Genomic DNA, 20,649 nt, shown 5'->3' with positions numbered 1-20,649 from the left:
TGACCTCCTCGGCCACCTCCAGCCAGGCCTTCTTCGTGGTGGAGGGAGGGCACTTCCTCCCATCAGACGGGAAAAATATTTCCCTCCTCCTCCTCACCCCATCCAGCAACAGCTGGAGTGAGGAGTCTGAAAATTTTGGGGCAGCCTTCCCTCTGGCATTCTCCATGGTTCAGCATTGGTTGTTTGCTGCAGGAGGAGCATTGGTGGACTGCCCCTTTAAATAGGGCTCCTCCAGCTGACAGACCTTGCTTGGCATTCGCAGTCGGCCCGCCACGCAGCTTACCAGTGGGAAACTCGGAAGCACAGGTAAGTGGCTTCAATTAGCCTGTAATTGCGTGCGGAGCGCAATGATTTCACCCGGTGTGTTACCCACGTGCCCAGTTGACCCCCCGCTGAGAACCCGCCGCCCTGCTAATATCGAGCCCCATGTCTCTGTAATGGCTATTAGATCAAACCCTTTTATCTCTATTTGTGCAACTAATTCGTCTATCTTGTTACGAATGCTCCATGCATTCACATAAAGAGCCTTTAGTTTTGACTTTTTACCATTTTTTCCTGCTTTGACCTTATTTGCTGATGCACTATTATTGGTAAACTCTCTGTCCCTTCCTGCCACAGTCTGCTAATCTTTATCCAAATCACTACACTGCTCTGTTGCATTGACCTTTCTCATTAGATTTCTAAATTTCCCCATACCTGACCCCTTCCCCCTTTTTTTAGTTTAAAGTCCTATTTCTCTGATCAGCTGAAAATTTTCAAGGTGTTCAGTCACTCTATCCTTAATTATAGACTCTAGTAATTTCTGGACAACAGATGTTAGGCTAACTGGCCTATAATTCCCTGGTTTTCCTCTCTCACCTTTCTTAAATAGCGAAGTGACATGTACAATTTTCCAATCGAAAAGAATGCTTCCTGAATCGAGAGAACTTTGGAAGATTATAGTTAGGGCATTTGCAATGTTCTCATCTACTTCCTTTAAAATCCTGGGATGGAAACCAACTGGTCCTGGGGATTTGTCACTCTTTAGTGCTATTATTTTCTTCATTACTGTTAATTTGCTTACGTTAATTATGGTGAGTCCCCGTCCCTGATTCAAAATTAGTTCCCTTGCATTTCAAGGCATGCTATACTCTTCCTCTCCTGTAAATACTGTTCATTTCCTTATTTTCGTTGACAGTATCACCATTTATCAGTTTTTAAGCGGTCTACATTGCTCTTGAGCACCCTCTATTTCCTAACATAATTGTAATTTTTCTTTGTATCTCTCCCAGTTGGTAGGATCTCTGCTACTTTTTGCATTTTTGTCTGCTTTTTCTTTTAGTTTTATGTTATCCCTTACCTCTTTTGAAAGAACATAAGAACATAAGAAATAGGAGTAGGAGTAGGCCAATCGGCCCCTCGAGCCTGCTCCGCCATTCAATAAGATCATGGCTGATCTGGTCCTAACCTCAAATCTAAAATCATGTCCAATTTCCTGCCCGCTCCCCGTAACCACTAATTCCCTTTACTTCTAGGAAACTGTCTATTTCTGTTTTAAATTTATTTAATGATGTAGCTTTCACAGCTTCCTGGGGCAGCAAATTCCACAGACCTACCACCCTCTGAGTGAAGAAGTTTCTCCTCATCTCAGTTTTGAAAGAGCAGCCCCTTATTCTAAGATTATGCCCCCTCGTTCTAGTTTCACCCATCCTTGGGAACATCCTTACCGCATCCACCCGATCAAGCCCCTTCACAATCTTATATGTTTCAATAAGATCGCCTCTCATTCTTCTGAACTCCAATGAGTAGAGTCCCAATCTACTCAACCTCTCCTCATATGTCCGCCCCCTCATCCCCAGGATTAACCGAGTGAACCTTCTTTGTACTGCCTCGAGAGCAAGTATGTCTTTTCTTAAGTATGGACACCAAAACTGTATGCAGTATTCCAGGTGCGGTCTCACCAATACCTTATATAACTGCAGCAATACCTCCCTGTTTTTATATTCTATCCCCCTAGCAATAAAAGCCAACATTCCGTTGGCCTTCTTGATCACCTGCTGCACCTGCATACTAACTTTTTGATTTTCTTGCACTAGGACCCCCAGATCCCTTTGTACTGCAGTACTTTCCAGTTTCTCGCCATTGAGATAATAACTTGCTCTCCGATTTTTCCTGCCAAAGTGCATAACCTCACATTTTCCAACATTGTATTGCATCTGCCAAATCTCCGCCCACTCACCCAGCCTGTCTATATCCCCTTGTAGGTTTTTTATGTCCTCCTCACTCTCTACTTTCCCTCCCATCTTTGTATCATCTGCAAACTTTGATATGTTACACTCGGTCCCCTCCTCCAAATCGTTAATATAGATTGTAAAGAGTTGGGGACCCAGCACCGACCCCTGCGGAACACCACTGGCTACTGGTTGCCAGTCCGAGAATGTACCATTTATCCCAACTCTCTGCTTCCTGTTAGATAACCAATCCTCCACCCATGCCAGAATATTATGAATTTAGGCCCCTTAGCATCCATAATTCATTGAGCATTTGGCCAGCACGTATTTGTGGCAAGTTGTGGTTATTATCTTTTGTCATTGGTCAGAACATTGAATACAGGAGTTGGGATGTCTTGTTGAAGTTGTACAAGACATTATTAAGGCCACACTTGGAATACTGTGTACAGTTCTGGTCACCCTATTATAGAAAGGATATTATTAAACTAGAAAGTGTGCAGAAAAGATTTACTAGGATGCTACCAGGACTTTATGGTTTGACTTATAGGGAGAGGTTGGATAGACTGAGACTTTTTTCCCTGGAGAGTAGGAGGTTAAGGGGAGATCTTATAGAAGTCTATAAAATAATGAGGGGCATAGATAAGGTAGATAGTCAAAATCTTTTCCCAAAGGTAGGGGAGTCTTTAACGAGGGGGCATAGATTTAAGGTGAGAGGGGAGAGATACAAAAGGGTCCAGAGGGGCAATTTTTTCACTCAAAGGGTGGTGAGTGTCTGGAACGAGCTGCCAGAGGCAGTAGTAGAGGCGGGTACAATTTTGTCTTTTAAAAAGCATTTGGACAGTTACATGGGTAAGATGGGTATAGAGGGATATGGGCCAAGTGCAGGCAATTGGGACTAGCTTAGTGGTATAAACTGGGCGACATGGACATGTTGGGCCGAAGGGCCTGTTTCCATGTTGTAAACTTCTATGATTCTATGTCAGTGTGACTCGTAATCAAGTAAAAGTCATGAAATGAGGTTAAAAAAAAGGAAATATATTTGTAAATTGTGTGCCAATATTCTCAGATTATGTTCAGGTGTTTTCCTGTAGAATATACAACAAATGGAACTGTGTTCCTGCTGGTCGGTCAGGAAGTAGCAGTAGCAGCAAGCTCCGAATTGCTTTAATGGGACAAATGTTAAAACACCAGGACAAGAAACAGGTTACAGTATCACAATTCTGGGATGTGCAGTACTAGGGGTAATTTTGACCTTGTGCGATAGTGTAAAACCAGTGATAGCGAATCAGCAGCCTGTTCTACATCTCTCCCAATTTTTATTTCCATTGAAGTGATTGTGTTTCCCATTTAAGGGAAATTTTTGTTGAAGGCTGCACAAAAGTTTCCTGCTGGTTCAGCTGCTTGCGCTGATTGTACACTGGTTTTACACCAATGCTTGCACGAATGGATATGAAAATAAGCATACCAAGGAACCTTCTGTCTCTCTCCCTCTGGATGCCAGCGGCAGTTGTAATACTTTTTTTTAAAAAAGGTACAACAGCAGTATTAATCGCTTTGAGGGAATTCCAGGTCATAGTTTTCAAATTTAAAAAATTGTTTTTAAAAGAGCAATTTTAAAAGGTTAACATGCCCTCCTTTTATTTCTGTTACCTGGCATCGAGCCCAGCCTAAATTCGTGGGATTGGAGTTTCATCCTTTCTGTTGGCTGTAGGGGACCGGGGGCAATTTTTAGCATGTGTAAAATGGAGGGATTTCATGCAAATGTTTTAAGGGGCTGTACACTAATATCCAAGCAGGCTCAAATCTGTTCGGAAAGGACATGGATTTGGGCTGTTATGATGTAACCATTTGCGTAAGAGACTTTAACACCTGGGACTATCTTTCCTAGCAGTTATTTACAAAAGGCAGTGCAGGCTTTCATTCAAGCTTTGGAAAGATCTAGAGCTCAGAGCTGTTCAAGGTCTGTAGGCTAGACCAATCACTAAGTTTCTTGAGCTTCCATTTGTGACTATTTTGCATCAAGGCACTACAGCAGGTGTACTTAAAAATCACTATGTGATTTTAAATGTGTTTCCTGTTTAAGGGAAATTTTTGTTGAAGGTTTAAATTATTTTGAAAGTAATGCAGAATAGTTAGAAGCTAGTTTACGAAGGTAAATGGTTATCTGTAATTGCCTCACAGATTGATGCACTGTGCACAGGAAAGCAAAAGCATCCTGCCCACTGAGGTTTGAAAATGTGCCTGTGTCTCACGAATTTTGTATTATGTACTTGTTCTGCAGTTTTCTGTAAACTGCATGTGTATATCTCAACTGGAGAATTATTACATTTGGACAAGCGTATTTTGGAAAAAAAAGCATTGAAACATCTACGCAACTTTGTTATATTTCCTAAGAAAATCAATTGCTTATTGATCTTATTATGTAAGTATTTATGAGATCCTAAAGTTTGAGTGGAGGGTCAAATGTTGTGGGCGGAGTCAAAGATACCTAATGTGGGGTAGCTATGTACTCCTTCTTAACAAATTTTACTTTAAGCACTGACTGACAGCCCCCTGAGATTTGTGTCAATGAAGTCTTCAATCCAATGGTGCCAGATGTAAGGGTGTCATCTACATAGGGATGATCTTAGAAATAGACTTGTTAGAAATAAACATTTTCAATATAGGGCTTTACAGAAATGCAATATAACCTAGAAAGCAAGGATAGTATTTTAGCTTAAACCGTGCAACTAAAGTTATATTGCAAAGTTTTCAAACAGGCTAACAGTCAAGAGAAGGACTAAATCAAAATATCACTAGTTTGGCTGACAGGGTAAATTTATGTACAGAATATGAAAGTAAATTAGCAAGAAATATAAAAACAGATTGTAAGAGCTTCTACAAGTATGTAAAAAGGAAGAGAGTAGCAAAAGTAAACGTTGGTTGCTTAGAGGCTGAGATAGGAGAAATTATAATGGGGAAATCAGGAAATGGTAGATGCGTTCAACAAATATTTTGTTTCTGAGTTCACAGTAGAAGACACAAAAAACATACCAAAAATAGTGGGGAACCAACGGGTAAATGAGAGTGAGGAACTTAAAACAATTAATATCACTAGAAAAAAAGTACTGGACAAACTAATGGGACTAAAAGCTGACAAATCCCCTGGACCTGATGGCCTACATCCTAGAATTCGAAAGGAGGTGGTTGCAGAGATAGTGGATGCATTGGTTGTGATCTTCCAAAATTCTCTAGATTCTGGAACCGTCCCAGTGAACTGGAAGGTAGCAAATATTATCCCACTATTCAAGAAAGGAAGGAGAGAGAAAACAGGGAACTACAGGCCAGTTTTAAATGGTGAGAAACTAGTAAATGTTGGTGTTCAGAGAGACTTGGGTGTCCTTGTACAAGAAACACAAGAAGTTAAGGGGACATGAGGAAAAACTTTTTTACCCAGAGGGTGGTGGGTGTATGGAATTCGGTGCCTGAATTGGTGGTAGAGGCAGGGACCCTCAACTCTTTTAAAAACTACCTGGTCATGCACCTAAAGTGCTGTAAGCTGCAGGGCTACGGACCGGGTGCTGGAAGCTGGGATTAGAATGGGCACCTGGTTATTCTTCGAGCCGGTGTGGACACGATGGGCCAAATGGCCCCATTCTGTGCTGTACCTTTCCTATGGTTCTATGATTCTAACCTGCAGGTACAGCAGGCAATCAGGAAAGCAAATGGCATGTTGGCCTTCATTGCAAGGGGGTTGGAGTACAAGAGTAAGGAAGTCTTACTATAGTTGTACAGGGCTTTAGTGAGACCTCACCAGGAGTACTGCGTACAGTTTTGGTCTTCTTATCTAAGGAAGGATATATTTGCCTTGGAGGCGGTGCAATGAAGGTTCACTAGATTAATTCCTGGGACAAGAGAGTGGTTCTATGAAGAGAGGTTGAGTAGAATGGTCCAAAACTCACTGGAGTTTAGAAGAATGAGAGGTGATCTAATTGAAACATATAAGATTAAGAAGGGGCTTGACAGGGTAGATGCTGAGAGTTTGTTTCCCCGGCTAGAGATTCTAGAACTAGGGGCATAGTCGCAGGATAAGTGGCTGGCCATTCAAGACTGAGATGAGGAGGAATTTCTTCACTCAGAGGGTTGTGAATCTTTGGAATTCTCTACCCCATGGCCTGTGGATGCTGAGTCATTGATTTTATTCAAGGCTGAGATGGATAGATTTTTGGACTCTAGGGGAATCAAGGGACATGGAGATCGGGCAGGAAAGTGGAGTTGAGGTCGAAGATCAGCCATGATCTGATTGTCGGAGGAGGCTCGAGGGGCCGTATAGCCTACTCCTGCTCATATTTCTTATGTTCTTATCCATGAGATACACTGACAATTTTTTACATCTTCTTTTGGATTTCATCTCCGTTTGTTCTTACTCTTATATTAAAAGAAAATTATTTCTATGGTATGATGCACACTGTGATAGAATGATATCTTCACACACTGAACATGTTAGTGTGTATTGTTCTGTACTCACATCACTTTAATTTGTCCCAATCCCTTTCAAACGCTATCAGTCTTCCCTGCATTCCTGCCCCCGCAATGTTACCCCAAGAGTCCCCCAGGAATCTATCTTTGACCTCTCTCCTCTTCCTCATCTATATGTTGTCCCTTGGCGACATCATCTGCAGACAAGGGGTCAGCTTCCACATGTATGCTGATGACACTCAACTCTCTCGACCCCTCCACTGCTCTGTGCTGTCAGACTGCTTATCTGACATCCAGTCTTGGATGAACCGCAATTTCCTCCAGCTAAACATTGAGAGGAAAGAAGCCATTATCTTCGCATCCTGCCACAAACTTCATACCCTTGTCACCAACTCTATCTCCGTTTCCCAGTCATTGTCTCAGGCTAAACCAGACTGTTCGCAACCCCGGCATTTTTTTTGACCCCGAGCTGAGCTTCCAATCCTATGTCCTCTCTGTCACAGAGGTTGCTTAATTAGACCTCTATCATACCTCTGCTGCTAAAACCCTCATCCACGCCTTTGTTGCCTCCAGACTCAACTTTTCCAATACTCTCTTGGTCGGCCTACCATCTGCCACCCTCCATAAATTTCAGCTCATTCAAAACTCTGTTGCCTGCATCTTATCCTAGAGATCCCCTATATTCCTGAAATAGAAGTCAGGAAAGACCCAGGAGCCTCCATAGCAGCAATAGATCAAACTGCTAAATTGAGTGACTGTGACGATAGAGAGAAGGTATGAATGATACTGGATGCTCGTAGCCCCGAGGTATTCAAGTGTTTGGCAGCAGGGATACGAGCAAGCAAGCAGGGATGGGCGGATACGATAGCTGCGGTCTGGAAAGCAGAGGGGATAGGAGATAGAGGAGATCAGGCTGCGTTGCAAGCTTTGAAGCAAGAGAAAGATGGAAGGACCGTCACCCACATCAGGCTTGGGTGAAGGTACAGACTGTGAGCTTGAGACTTTGAGTCAGTACAGAATAGGGTTAAGTCACAAATATCAAAAATTGAACTGTCTGTACTGTCTCTGTAAGAAGCCTGTCCTAATCATGAGTGCTTTCTTTTTGAAGTTGTGGGCTACGCCCCCTTTTAATACTTGTTATGTGCTTTCCTCTTTTGTGTAATGTACTGGGTTTTAGAAAGAACGTGCTATGTTGATAATTTTATCTGTTTGTCTTGTGTTTAACATCTGTTTGTCTTGTGTTTAACATCTGTTTTGTCTTAATTCTGATATTGCTGAATTAAAATTGGAGTTATTGAGGTTAGCTGACCTATTAATTTGTGGAAACCAGACTTTTGCTGTGACCAAGTAAAATTCTGGTTCTTATAAAATGTGAGCATCTCAAATTCTGGACATGAGATTATCACATAAAAATTGGCATTTTGAATTTCTTAAATGCTTAATGGTTTCAAGTAAATGTCGAATGATTTGAAGTTTAAGTTGTGTTGAGCATTGGTGATTGTGAATTAATCTGTTTAAAGTTGTGTTGAGTATTGGTGAGTGTGAATTGATGTGTAAGGAGTTAATGTATGTAACTGTAAATCGAAGAATGATATCTTGTTGTCAAGTACAGGGCATCAATTCCGATAATTTTGGGATAATCATCGTGGTTGTACTAAAATGTGATAGCTGTTAGCTCTGACAGCATCCTTTTTATCTTGTGATTGGCTGTGGTCAAAAAAAAAGTGGCCGAAAAACAGAAGGAGAAAAAGGATATCTCATATCTCCTTGATAGGAAAAGCAGGAAACCTAGAACAGCTTGAAGAGTTGGTTAAGATCATACCCACAAAAAATATGTGGAGAGGAATGAATTGGAAAGCTTTGGTTGTGTTATGGCAAGGACAGCAAATTATAAAACTTAAGAAACAATTAGAAACTACAATTAGAAATTGAGAGCAACCTCAACGAAAGTTGATGGAACAAAATTTGAGGTGGGAATCACAACAATCTGGAAATACTGGACTAACTAAAAACTAAAATGAACGAAGGGAAATGCTATCTCCCGTTACAAATGTTTTAACAAAAATTTACGGGAGAGCTACGTTGACATACACTGAGAACGCAGTGTGTGTCTGATAGTGGGCTTTTGAAAAAAAAAGTTAACCCCTTCCAAGGACATGGACATCTGTTTTTAATTCACCAAGCAACAATCTTTGCATTTATTTAAAATAATTAACAAAATAAGATTTAATTGTAAATGAAAAGATGAGATGCAGCTTTAAAAACTTACGAGTTACAGTTGCAGGATGGTCTCTGGTTATAAGTTAATTTGAACTTCTTTGAAGCACCGTGCTATTGTGATTGATTCCTCCCCCACCCTTTGACAAGCAGGAAGTATTGCTGAAGTTAAGTATTTGGACTGAACTAGTTGGTCTGACATCTTTTGAGCATCCAGCATTTCAATCTGGTGGAGTCACAGCTTTCTGAAAGTGGAAAGAGCAGTTACTGTAAAAACAGTTTTATTGTCTCTTGATAAAAAAAAATGATTTTTGTTAAGTTCAAAGTGAAACACCCCCTTTCTTCAGGGGTGCATGTTAAGGACCGTATGATTAAATCAGGCTAGGCGGTGCTCTCTCAAGACACCAACCTGAGAGTATGACCATGAACAGGTTTACTCAAGCTCTGCCCTATCAATTGGCCACAATAATAAATGCTGGCACAAGTTCGGTCCTTATGTAAAGGGTCTTGAAGTGGGGGATAAGGTGATGGTAGAACTGAACAATGTCACAGGAAAGTGGGCAAAGAAATTTGAAGCACCCTTCTCCATAATAGACAAATTGCGTAATAATGTGTACGAAATTCAGACTGATAAAAAGGATAGGTGGGTACATATTAACCAGACTAAAGAAGTGGCAGGGACAGGATACTGAAACGATACATGCCATCATCCCTATAATCCTTTTATGGCTTATGGACAATGACAATGTACAAGTTGAGGAGGACGAGACTGCCTCCACTGACTCCAGAAGGACATTCCCAGGCTTTGAGCCTTTAATAACATGGGATGGAGAGTGGGAGTTCCAACATTCTGAACCCTCCTCACCTGAGGGAATAAATGAAATCAAAAACATAAAACATTTTTCTTAATGTGGTTACATCTTAAAAACACAAAAAGGACTTGGAGTTGGAAATTCCAAAGTCAGCTGTCCTATGTACATGTGTGTGGGAGAGACAGGGTTAATTTCAGTCAGGCTGCGAGCTCCAGAGAGAGAGAGGGCGAGATAGGACAGAGAAGCTAGGTAGTCTCTCATGTTTTCTTTTCTGGATTTGTTTCAGGTAAAGGAATTATTCCTTTGGACAACAAAAAAACAATAAATGTTGAATTGACAAATTAACCCCTTGGGCTCTCAAGAAGAGCCACAATGGATTTTTTGTGTTTCTTTTAAAACAGGTGACCATGGTTTTTGGGACCTCATGAGTGTTGATGGTGCAGGATTACCAAGAGTAGCTCTTTGACATAAAATGGCTTCACAAAGTTATGGAGCAACCTTTGTTGGAGAAATGTTAGCACAGGAAATAATCCAGTGGTGTTAAGAATTTAAGACCTTATCGGCAAACATCGGCAGCTATCAAACGTCATAGCGTGGTGATGTTTTGGACTAAGACTTAAGACTTGGATTTCGATAATTCAAAATGACATAGAGAAGGAAAAGCAATTATCAAGCCTTGATCCAAGTTGCTTTTCCTCTTTTGAAAATGTTTTGACTTATTTTGCTGTAATCCATTTATTGTCTTTCACGACAGAATGCCCGATGAGGGGAGATATGGGAGTTACATCCAAAAGTAATCACAAGCACTTCTCTCTCAACTGTAAAACCACAAAGCCTGTAGCCATTTGTTTCTGAAATTGGAATTGATAAGAAAAATTGATATGAGTTGCTGTTCAAGCACTCAAATTGGAAAAATTTAGCTGTTGTTTAAGGAGATAATCAAATTATATTTTAAAATAAAAGTCCAGTCTAAATGGTTCCTATCCAATGCTGTGTGACAAGGAAGAATTCTTTTGGGAAGGGAAATAAAACTGTACATTGACAAGTCCTGTCAGCCCAACAATACTGCTCTCGAATTGGGATAATTTTGAAATGATGGAATGAACTCAGGCACAATGTAACGGGATATTTTGGGAAACGAAGTGGTTCAAGAAGGATTTAAGTAAAATAAATAAAAAATGTATTGGGATAGTTACTCGACTGTAAATATTGTATTGGACAGTAAAGTTCCTCCAGGGCTCATGATTGGCAATATAATGGGATGGGTAAAATTGGATGAGAGGAAATGATTGAGAATTAAAGATAGAAACAGGGAAATTGCATCATCAAATGGAAATTTCTCTAAAGTCATTCACCTGGGCATGATTTAATAAAGATATCAATCTGGCATAAATGTACAATCTAGTGAAAGTCAGGAAAGTGTAGTTGAGAATAGTAAATTGGAGATGGTGTGTACTTGCCTATACTGAACAATGAGAAAATTGCATTTCATAGCCTGGCCACTACCCGAGACATGGAGACCATGCAGGGGGAGATAAGCAAAGACCTCCAGACACCCCTAACCTTTTTGATAAGATAACCTGAAAGCCCAAGAATGGCTACAGTGGACATGAAAGATACAAATGTATGTTGCCACCATCGGAAACGGAAACCAGGATGAAGAACATGATTATAAAGGTCTATGGCCTGGTGAGTTATTGGAACCTCTCTTTAAACAAACCAGTTGCTCTTACAGGATTGAATCTTACTGGACTTATGACGTGTGCCATGGAAAACATGTTCGGAAATACCATAAGGAAAAAGAGACCGGTCAGCAGAAAGTTAATATCCAAGAACATTACCTATGATATGTTGCTGGTATGCGGAAATACACGAAGAAGATTTACTGAACAATGGGTCTCAGACATGCTCAGTTACTTGACGGCAGCACAACATGAAATGGTTAACATGGCTCAGGAAAGTGAGGAAACCTTTTAAGCAAGGCACTGACACATGCTCCATAGAGAAACCGACTAATTAATGAAACAATCAGTTGGTACCAAATTGTGATTGAAATTAAAGTAAAGAGGGACATAGTAATTTGGATTTCCAAAATTTAGGGTTAAGTTCCTTTCTATTAACAATGAAATTGGGAGGAATAATACTTAGAAAATAGCCACAAGATGGATATTTGTAAAAGGAGAGTTGGAGAATCTTTTAAGTCCATGATTTCTTGGTATTATGATACACTTTAGGTTTCTGTATTAACCAAATGAAATTTAGAAGCAATATGTATATTTCTATGTGTTTGAAGATGACGTTTAGTGCCATCCTAGAGGCCACTAATCATTAGGGAGGTGGTGGCATCACTGGTGGAAGGCACAAGGAGTCACCCAGAGGTATATCATACTTGGGGTTGAAGATAAGGGCTCATTAATAAAAGGTTGTTAGTGCTGGTGGGAACCAGAAAGGAGTGTTGCTATGCCAGATGTTAGGAGGAAGGGAGTAAGATTGATAGCCTCCCTTTTGAGACTGAGGAGATGATTGATGGGAAGCTTATACAGAGTTTACTATCTTTGAAACATATATAAGTGAGGTACTTTTTGGTAACGAACCAGAACGTTCTCGGGACACGGTTGGACTGTTCATAGATCAGGCCTTCGGTGGTGGACTCTGGGATCTGTGGTTTCGTGAACAATAAGCCAGGTTGTATCAATTTAATCAGCATACTTAATTGTACTATTGTATTTTAAACATCTTTGTAACTTGTTATAACTTTTTAATAAAGCTATTATACTTTGGCACCAACAAAGTGCTTTATGGCCTTTATTAAGGACCAGAACAGTTTAAGTAAAAGGTATATTGGTTGATATATTTTTACTTACAGAGACTTAATTAAAGACATGCTATTGCATAAGTTTCAGAGAACTTTAATCATTTGATAACTGTGTGGGGAAACAGTTAGTTCTGCAAAGGAAAACATCTGAGTGTACATCATCCTTTCTCACTGGTACAAATTATACACAAACAGACAGAAATAAAATTAAAGGTTTCACTTGGTAGAATGGCAATTACACAGAACAAGAATGAAACTATTGATAAGATAATGAAGTAAGGCAGTTATATTTGTTAGCCCAATGGAAAAAGAGCTTGTTAAGTAAGGAAAACTAAAGTTATTTATAAAGGATAAGTCAATTACATTCTCCTTATATGGAGTTTCATTGCAACTTCTATTTAATTATGTAATGCAGAACTGTATGGATTGTAATGTAGAGGGAGTGAGAGGAATGTATAAAAACTGGCAGTTTGTAATGAGCATTTGGATTTGTAAAAGCCTAAGATATTAAGCTCCCCAACCAAACTATTAGGTGTGGTTGTAAGTATGACCCTTTAAGTGTATATATAAGTAGTACTATTGCATGTACTATATGCTTAATAAACCTATGACACCTGACTTCAATGTTCAAGAGCCTTATTGAAAACCTTATGCTAACAATTTAGTTTTTGAAGTCTGGACAGTTGAATTTCAGCTCTCTTTAAGAGGGAGTCTGTGATAAAGTTTGTCTCCTGCAGAGTTGCAAGCTACAGCTGATAGCATCATCAAATGCTACACAATGTTTTATTTTAATTTTCTTATCAAAGATTTAAAAAGTTCAAAAGATCCTTCAACTCTGGCAAATAAATGTTATGGCTGATTAGGGCAGATAAAGCCATAAACAGTTATCACACTGATAAAAGACTGAAAAAGCGCATCTGGGTACTTGGAACTGGTGAAGTCCTAAATAAATTCCTACAAAAGTGGGGAATGAGTAAATTGTTGATTTCTGAAGTGTTTTCTGCCAAGTCAGTGTCAGAATAAAGATCTTACTGATAATCACCTGGTGAGATAGCAACATCACAATTTTAATAACTTTCACTTCTCTTTCGGTAGTATGATGATTATCTGACACCACACCAAGGAGTATTATCAGTGATTTCTAAGCTCTAACCCACGCCGAGTACCTTTTGAGTGACAGGGAAATATCAGTGCACAAGCAGATAAAGGTGACCTAGATAAGTGAAGGGGCTCTCCCCACTTCCGTGCCGTAAACAAAAAGTTTTTTAAAAATGGAAATTTTAAATCAATTGTCCCACATTCCTCCCCGTGGGGCGAGGAAGGGGAATCTGAACATGACGTGATTGTGAAATGAGACTTTCCGGGGGCATCTCTTGGCATCCCAGGCTATAAATTGGGGAGGTACCAGGCTTCCAAACCGCTGTTAGCAGTGAAAGTGAGATTGTGCAGCAGGTCGCTCATCAATATCGTTATGATCTCCCCGACCGCTTGGCTCGTATTGGCTTCCATCCCCGGTATTGTAGGAAATCTTGGGTCGGGCTGCAAACCAAATGTGCCAGATGAGCTGATCAAGGACTTTTGCTCGTGTGTGGAAAGGGTCACCAAGAAGGTTTGATTTATCTCCCAGAATGATTTCATGATCGCCTTTCAAATTTGCAGAAAATTTTTTAAAAATGCTTAAAATGTTTGTTTTTAAGCAGTTTGCAGAGATAGATGTCATTATCTTTCACGAAGTTTTTAAATACCTTTGAAGGTGCACATAGAAAGCTCAATTGTGTTCTCGGTGGTTTACCATTTTCCTCATGCGTGTAACGTTAGTTAAACTAAACGGTCATCGGCTTTTAATGGCAATTTCGGAAAAGAATCGTTCTTTACACTCAGAGAAATACATTCTCTTCTGCGTATAAAGTGCGCCACATCATCCTTTCATTTGTATTTTTCCAGATTACTGGGACTGATGGCCGAATCCTACCACAGTTCTGCGAATTTGTGAATATGACAGTAAGTTTATTTATGCATCAATGGTTATTAAATATTCTTATCTATAAATCCCCACTTAGTTTTATATCGTTAAATGTTTACCATTACTTTACAGAGAAAGGGCAAATGTACTGTTATGAAGAAGGCTTTGAGATTCTATCATGTTTTCTTGAAAAAAAATCTACAAAACTTATCAGTACCTGAAGCTGTCAAAAGGGATCTATCAAAAATCAAAGATTATATCCAGATCATAAATTCAACCACAAAATGTGTAAGTTTGCTTTATTTTTCTATATCTATCCATTCTAGATAAGCACCCTATCAAACTACCTCTCTTGCAATTCATTTGGACAAGACTCCATTCTGTGAGCAGTGGTGTAGAGGTAATACTAAAAGTTGGCATACTATACATTATGTACAGGATTTTATTTTCCATGGGAGAGGGTCTGGAGGCATGCTCCCCCAGAAATTGTTGATCTTTTATACTATATTTGGTGCATTTTGCAGCATTTTGGATTATATTTTATATATACATAATAGTTTCTGATGTGTATAATACTTCATATGAAAGAATAAACAACAACTTGAATTTATATAGCACCCTTAATGTAATAAATCATCCCAAGGCGCTTCACATGAGTGATTAACAAACACAATTTGACACCGAGCCACATAAGGAGATAGTAGGACAGGTGACCAAAAGCTTGATCAAAGAGGTAGGTTTTAAGGAGCATCTTAAAGGAGGAGAGAGAGAGGGGTAAAGAGGTTTCGGAAGGGAATTCCAGAGCTTACGGCCTCAATGGTGGAGCGAAGAAAATTGGGGATGTGCAAGAGGCCAGAATTGGAGGAATGCAGAGATCTCGGAGAGTTGTAGGGCTGGAGAAGGTTACAGAGATAGGGAGGGGGGTGAGGCTATGGAGGGATTTGAAAACATGCATGAGAAACCCACTAAACTGGACTGTAAACTATAATGGTGAATCATATATGTTATTATAATCTAATAAGAAAGTAATATTCTTGTTTCTTGATCCTTATGTGGTGCTTTACTACTACCCTTTATCGGTCTAGAAATTACCGTTGGTGACATTACTGTATTCCTCTGTCCACTGTTTAATCATATGTGTTAGTTAATTTATTTTACATGGATAAACACCTCAGTTACAATAGAGAAGAAAGGAATGTTATACAAATACATTTAGCGTCCTGCCGCTAATATTGGCAAATGTAATTTCTAGCCTTTGGTCTCACAATGAATCACTGATAATATCATCAGATAGTATATAAAAAAAACTCTTCATTACAGTGACCAGCATAGGGCCTTACCATCTTTATCAGAAGGTGGCTGCAAATATCACCTCCACCTTGTGTTATTTGCCATTCTGTACTTCTAAGCCAGGTCTGTAGCCTTCAAAAATGAAAAGTGCGTATACTCAGTATACCACATCCCTATCTGTGAGTGAGCAAATACATCCATCTGGTAAGATTAACCTAATGTAACATTGCACAGGAATTTATGATAAGGCATCTCCCAGAAGAAACACAAAAATTCATCAAATTCAAACAACTATTTATTATATTACAGGGGCGGTGTAAGTCATCTAAGGATCACGCGGCAGAAAAAGCCATGGAGAAATTACAAGCAAAAAACCTTATGGTAATGGGTCTTTTACAACTACATTTAGATTATTTTAGATTTATTTAAAGTAACGACCTGCAATGTTGTTAATTATTCTGAAAGCATTGCTTTTCTTTAGTCTCAATTCCTTTGCAAACCCTTAAAATGACAAAGCTGACATATTTTCATTTATGTTTACTCTTAATTATTGATGCTAAGGTTGCAGTCCAAAAGGCAGTAGATGATAAGAATGGGTATACATGGAGAGGTTGATGGAGAATGCTTTCACAGCCCATTTACAGTGGAGAACTGCTTCCTAAAATAGTTCTCCAATGCTGGCTCCCAGCCTTGCTGCAGTTGAAACTGTCTTATTCATATTCAACAGTAACCCAAAATTGCCGATTAACTTTAGAACAAGTGCACGTTGAAAATTTCAAAATTGAGACTGATAGATTTTTGTTAGGCAAGGGTATTAAGGGTTACGGAACCAAGATGGGTAGATGGAGTTAAGATACAGATCATAAGAGCATAAGAAATAGGAGCAGGAGTAGGCCAATCGGCCCCTCGAGCCTGCTCCGCCATTCAATAAGATCATGGCTGATCTGATCGTAACCTCAAATCTAAATTCATGTCCAATTTCCTGCCCGCTCCCCGTAACCCCTAATTCCCTTTACTTCTAACAAGATCTAACTGAATGGCGGAACAGGCTTGAGCGGCCGAATGGCCTGCTCCTGTTCCTGTGTTCACCAAATCGTTTTAACAGATTTGCTACTTTTTCATCATTGCTGGTGCCTGATGCCTGGGGAATGTCTCGACAGTAGTAGTAGAACAGCAGTAGCGGAATCACTTTCTGAGTTGTATGAAGGTTGGCAGGGGTGCTTCAGCCGCTTACCTCACTGGTAACCTTTAAGTTTGAGATTGGTTGTTTCTCTTTCTGTTAGACTGAAGCTGAAGTGTTGCTGATGTCAGAGATGGGATGCCATCGCCTTCTCTATCACTTCTGTTGGCACCAGCACTTGTGAATTGTAGCCTTGCATTTCTATCTCTCTGTTGGGTCCCAAACTGTTGCCATTCATAGTACCAATTTAAGCAGTGTAATTATCTCTGCTGTGCTACCTCTAGTCCTGTGCATCAGTCCATTTGATGGTGCCAAACCTATCATTACATGACTGATATCTTGTGTTCCTCCTGTGATCTGCTGTGATTTGTGTTAACCTTTTACCCTCCTCCTTGCCATCAGCTCTTGTGATAGTCCCTATTCCTTCAGCCCCCATGCCTTTTCTCCTCAGCTGACCCCCCAAGCCCATATGCGCAGTAACAACAACTACTTGCATTTATTTAGTGCCTTTAATGTAGGAGAACATTCCAAAGTACTTCATGGACCTGTAATCAAAAAATGAACACTGAAGCAAAAAAGATATTAGGAGGGCTGATCAAAAGCTTGGTCAAAGAAGTGGGTTTTAAGGAAGGTCTTAGAGGAGAAGAGGGTGGTGGAGAGGTAGAGGGGTTTAGGAAGGGAAGTCCAGAGCAGGGCGTGTCATACTTGAACATCCCTCAGCCCCATTGCTTCCCACTCACTGCCTATTTAATCTAATAGTGAAGAGACAGAGTTTAAAATAAATATTGGAGAGGTGATTTACATTTTTAATTACTTGTAGGAAATTTCATGTTTAATTTGAAACTGAAGGGGCCTTTAAATATTCAGCCTCACAGCACATCCATCAGCTGAAATTTGAAAAAAAGGCCTGGCCAGAGAGTACAAAATTGTGTGGAGCTGCTGGTTGTTTAAGAGTGAAACAGGCACAATGTACAAGATGTCACCATTATAAACATCTTCTGAACTAATCCTGACTACTTTAAAACTAAAAATAATTACGGCAGGAAGGTTACCTGTTGCCAGATATCTGCCAAAAGTGTTTGTAACCAGTTGCTAGGAGATTGACCTGGGTTAACTCACTTATCCAATTTCCCCTCTCTGCCCATGGGAATTTTACACCTCTTTCTGTGTAGGAGGTGCTTGCTTCTGTTGGACGCCTTCCCTTCATGGCCTACTTAAGAAATCACCGTATTTGTGGGCACAACCCACATCCTAATGTTTTACAGAGCAGAGCTTAAGTTGGGTTATTTCGCATCTATTTTGGGCACACTGATGCTATGGACAGCAGTAAGTCCATGCAAACATAATTGTAGCTTTGCACTATTCTTACTATGACAAGATATATAGATTCCAAAAAAAATTATTTTGATTGATATCTGTGGTAAATATTTTAAACAGGTTTTTCTGAACCTAAAACAGAACCTAAAAAAAGTCTATTCTTTATCACTTACTTGCCGAGGCGTAAAATATAAGAGCAGGGAAGTTATGCTAGAACTGTATAAAACATTGGTTAGGCCACAGCTTGAGTACTGCGTACAGTTCTGGTCACCAAATTACTGGAAAGATGTGAGTGCACATCTCACATCTGATGATGAGAGATCAGCAGAGAGGTTAAAGAGGAGATTTATGAGGATATTGCCAGGGCTGGAGAATTTTAGCTATGAGAAAAGATTGGATAGGCTGGGGTTGTTTTCTTTGGAACAAAGGAAGCTGAGGGGAGATTTAATTGAGGAATATTAAATTATGATGGGATTAGATAGAGTGGATAGGGAGGACCTATTTCCCATAGCAGAGGGGTCAATGGCCAGGGGGCATAGATTCAAAGTATTTGGTTGAAAGATTAGATGGGAGCTGAGGAGAAATGTTTTCACCCAGAGGGTGGTGGGGGTCTGGAACTCACTGCTTGAAAGGATGGTAGAGGCAGAAACCCTCAACTCATTTACTCATTTAAAAAGTACTTGGATGTGCACTTGAAGTGCTATAATCTGCAGGGCTACAAACCAAGTGCTGGAAAGTGGGATTAAAAATTAAACTGGATAGCTCTTTTTCGGCCAGAACAGACACGATGGGTCGAATGGCCTCCTTCTGTGCCATAACTTTCTATGATTCCGCCCCTCAGGAGCCAGAGATAATAGACCTGATGCACTCAAGAAATAACAATTACTAATTACCTGTACTTTTGGTTTAAAATTTCCAGGTGATGGGCTCTTCGCATGCCACTGTGTCAGAGATCATCTTTCAACTCTATGCTCTTCGAAATCTCCTTCTCGAAATAACCAACAAGCTGCCTTTCACAGGATGTTAATCCTCATAGTTGGCATTTTTGCTGATTATACAGCTTTTTAATCTGCTATCGATTTTAAGAACACAAGAAAAGTCAAGGAAGAAAATGGTTATCCAGCCCTTTGAAGCTCATCCTTCTAGAGCCTAATTCTTCCATTATAGCATCCATCTGTATTTGAGGTAGTAACCAGTGCATTTAAGCAATGTAATACATTTGTATATAAACAACATTCCTTTATTTATCTTGAATTAATCAAAAACATTATTAAAATGGTGAAATTGAAGGAAGTATCCAGCTTCATTTTTGATGCACAGACTTTTAGTAATGTATCTGAATTGTTTTTCATTATGGTATTCTCCTAGTCATTTATTTGATGTACTAGTGGTCACTTAGCAACATTCAATTTTTGAGAATGGTAAGTTATTTTGTAATGAGAGAGGTAGATTATGTACAGTTTTCTTTCAGAAAACTGCAGTCACTCACTGGTTTTTACTTTCACTGCTCAAACTTTCAGTGGTCCAGCTGTAAATTACATATTTGATTGTGTCAGCAGGGTCAGGGGCAGCAAATGACGTAGAAGAGCCTAGAAATCTAGTGCTAAGTCTCTTAAAGGCACCTGTTTTCTCCTAAATCTCTAGGTCATATAAACCCCTTGCTTCTGTCAGTGTCTGTACCGTGTGTCAGTGAATGGATTTAGGACTTCACCTCTGATTTACAAATGGTTAAAACATTTTGCAGTGAAATATGATAGCAAATACGACAGATATATGATAATTTGTCAAAATTGATTTTTACGGGGAGCTTCACCTACCTGAAGTGCATATCAGGATTTCAGATGCATGCCTCCCATTATCTTCTGTCCCTTTAAAAATAATGGATGAAAAGCTGCGGGAAGCTTGTGATGAATTTCTGACGCACATTCCCAGCAGTTGAAGCTCTGCACTGGGAGCACAAATTTGTAAAGTTAACCCATAGTGAGAAATGCATTTCTTTTAAGACTTCCTACAGCTGTGTTGGGCCTCAATTTCTGATATTTTTAAATTAGATATTTTCTGTATGGATAACAAATGTTAAATATTATGTTTTCAAGTAATCCATTTTTCAGTGTAAACATTATACAAAAGAAAGGAACATCTGAGTGAGAGTGTGGATTGGTCACAGATTAACTTGAATAATATTGCATATATAATAAACTTAATCACTTCTATCCATAACATATTGAGTATTCTATGTTCTTGCTTGTTTTACTTAATGGTTTAAATTTCTTCTATACAATACTACGTGTCCTCTGGCTCTTTCTCCATCAACCTCCTTTGCTATCTGTTGAAGCTCAGCCCATTGGTGTGCAGCCTTGGCGTTTTGCTTGACTTTGAGCTGAGCT

General features: G+C 39.6%; 2 long non-coding RNA genes across 2 annotated transcripts in view; one reads left to right on the top strand and one right to left on the bottom strand.

The window, feature by feature from the left end:
- Positions 1–20,124, bottom strand: part of LOC137334970 (uncharacterized) — a 30,551-nt gene extending 10,427 nt beyond the window's left edge. The window contains exons 1-3 of the long non-coding RNA XR_010966286.1: positions 20,080–20,124; positions 19,156–19,331; positions 8,938–9,130 (exon numbers count right to left, since the gene is read on the bottom strand). This is a non-coding gene — a long non-coding RNA (uncharacterized lncRNA). The remainder of the gene's footprint in view (positions 1–8,937; positions 9,131–19,155; positions 19,332–20,079) is intronic.
- Positions 11,345–14,735, top strand: LOC137334969 (uncharacterized). The gene is made up of 3 exons (XR_010966285.1): positions 11,345–11,386; positions 14,457–14,513; positions 14,608–14,735. It is a non-coding gene; the product is annotated as an uncharacterized lncRNA (long non-coding RNA).
- Positions 20,125–20,649: the final 525 nt, after the last annotated feature.

Source organism: Heptranchias perlo, chromosome 18 (genome assembly GCF_035084215.1).
Source record: "Heptranchias perlo isolate sHepPer1 chromosome 18, sHepPer1.hap1, whole genome shotgun sequence".
NCBI classification, from domain to species: domain Eukaryota; kingdom Metazoa; phylum Chordata; class Chondrichthyes; order Hexanchiformes; family Hexanchidae; genus Heptranchias; species Heptranchias perlo.
Note: the sequence above shows the minus strand (reverse complement) of the source record. Positions and strands in the feature narration are given on the sequence as shown.